At 53.3% G+C, this 2,500-nt stretch overlaps 1 pseudogene; it reads left to right on the forward strand.

Moving 5' to 3' along the window:
• The window catches only part of LOC148165795 (large subunit ribosomal RNA), a 9,386-nt pseudogene that overhangs the window by 3,967 nt on the left and 2,919 nt on the right, over nucleotides 1-2,500 (forward strand).

Below are 2,500 nucleotides of genomic sequence, written 5' to 3' on the forward strand. Positions count from 1 at the left end.
TGAACTGGTACCTCCTCGTGGTTCCCGCTGGATACTACTTGTAGTAACTAAAACCAGTAAGCAAAGAGTAAGTTTTGTAATTCTCGAGTTTTACGAAGCAACTGCGTCTTTCCTTGGTTGCGCTCGGGGTTGCTTAACCCTCTAAAGTTTGGCTTTAACATCCATGATGCCAAACAGTCCTGGGAAGCCCAATACGCCCCAGGTCAAAAAGAAGGCTATGGGTTTAAAAACTTTACAATCGGGCGCCAAGAATTTAAATACTGGCGGTCCGGGGCCTTCTACCTCAGCCCCCACACAGACCGTGGCGGGCTTTAATTGTGACTGCGGCCGGAGCTATGCCTCGAAGGCAACTCTGGCCCGCCATTTGAAAGAATGCGGCAAGCGAGACACTTCCAAGTGTCAGTGGTGCGATGCGAAATTTGCTTCTTTCGCGGGAGTACGACAACACGAAAGAAAGGCTCATCCGCAGGAGTATAACACGGAACTCCTTAGCCAACTACCGGCACCCGAGAGTGAGCTCATGGGAAAAATCGCCGACGTCGAAGTCAAGGCCAGTAACGGCATCTTCTATAAGGAGATGATGGCTTCGACAGGCCTGACTCACCAACAAGTCAGGTCTCGGAGAGAGAAACCCGAGTACCAGGAGTACCTGAGGAGGGCGCGCGCGCGACTGGCCAAGCCTACACGGGCCAGTCCACCCACCGTGGCCACAGGAGCCGTCCCGAAAGGAATGGCTAGTGGTACGGGGGGATTGTCCGCGTCCCTCTCACGGCCGACCACCAGGCTAGCCACCTCGAAAGGGGTGGCCCGGTATAACCAGGTCTCGAATGCGCCGCGACAGAGTCTGGCTAGACCCGCCAGAACAGCCAGACCGCCTGCAGTAGCAGGAGAGCGCGGTGCGATTGGTTCTCTCTCTCCAGAAGGCATGAGCCCTCGGACAGCGGACCCAGATTTTGTGTTGTCAGAAACCTCGAGTAGTTGCGATTCGCTCACTTCGCCCACGTCCGTTTCACCCACCGGACATCGCGAACCGCCGAAGTCTAGTAGGACGAGGCTTGAGATTATAGGTACACAGTCGGTAAAAGACGGACCTTCTGAACATCCGGCGGCGCGGATGACAGTGGTTCAGAGGAGGTGTACGCCTTCTCTCACACGGGAACAGCCAGCCTGTGATGATTCGAAACCAAATTCGAGCCTAACGCTCACCCCAAGCACGCCCATCAGTGCACCACGACCGGTTTTGCCAACTCCAAATTTAACAGCATTATCCACACCTAAAATAGCCCATAAAATGCGTCGCAGCAGGAGTTTACCACCCACTCCTAGGGCGGCGCATACAGGTGTGGAACAGGGGCAGGAAGTCCGGGGTACTTTGGTCGGTTACCTGCGAGAGCAGCGTGACGCGGGTACACTCGGACAGGACGATATGCTACACGAGTTGGTAAATGCGGCTCTAGCAAGCGACGACGCAATTTTGTTGCAGTCAGTCGACCGGTGGCTTGCCACCCTTGCAAAGAGTCAGCCCCGGAATCGTGGTGGGAGGAATAAAAAGAGGAAACCTGAACACCACTATGCCCAGACCAACACGGGTAGTGGTAAACGGGCTTCGCAATTCAAAAAGTTTCAGGACCTCTTTATGAAAAACAGGCGAGGTTTGGCAGAGATGATTCTGGCTGGCAGGGAGGATCTGGCCTCAGGACCGGATCCTTCCGTAACAAGTGTGGAGGAGTTATACGGTGGCATTTTTGAGTCACCAAGTCCCTCCGATGACGAACCCTTCGTTCCCAAGAACCGCGCAACCAGCCTGGTTCCTCCACTTATCACCGTGGACGAAATACGTGTGGCTAGATCGAGCTGGCAGCTTTCAGCACCGGGAGTTGACCAAGTCTCGGTGGCCACCGTAAAACACATGTCCGAGGCTGTGCTTGCCATTCTATTCAATATAGTGTTGTTTAGAAATGTGCAGCCGACCTCATGGAGGAATCTTCGAACTACGCTGGTGCCAAAAGAAGGCGACCGTCTTGATCCGGCTAACTGGCGCCCAATTACCATCGGCTCTGCGATGCAGCGTTTGTTGCATAGAGTGTTGGCTGCCCGTCTTTCGAAGTGGACGGCGTTGTGCTCGTCACAGCGCGGTTTTACCGAGATTGACGGCACTCTTGCTAACGCCATGATCTTGCATGAATACTTGCAGGATCGCATCCAGAGGGGCAAATCGTACCATGTAGTCTCATTGGACGTCCGAAAAGCTTTCGATACGGTTTCCCACCAATCGATTAATAGGGCTCTGAGTCGCTTCGGAGTTCCCAGCGCGCTTTCTGAATACATCATGTCGACCTTTGATGCAACTACCACTATTAAAGTAGGTTCAGAATACTCTCGACCCTTAAGGATTACTCGTGGAGTCAGACAGGGAGATCCACTAAGCCCCATTCTATTCAATCTTGTAATGGACGAGCTTTTGGAAAAGGTAAATAACAAACACTTGGGCGGCCTACTA

Source organism: Gnatocerus cornutus, unplaced genomic scaffold (assembly GCF_029298725.1).
Source record: "Gnatocerus cornutus isolate USDA-ARS CGAHR unplaced genomic scaffold, icGnaCorn1.1 ctg00000205.1, whole genome shotgun sequence".
Classification (NCBI taxonomy): Eukaryota; Metazoa; Arthropoda; class Insecta; order Coleoptera; family Tenebrionidae; genus Gnatocerus; species Gnatocerus cornutus.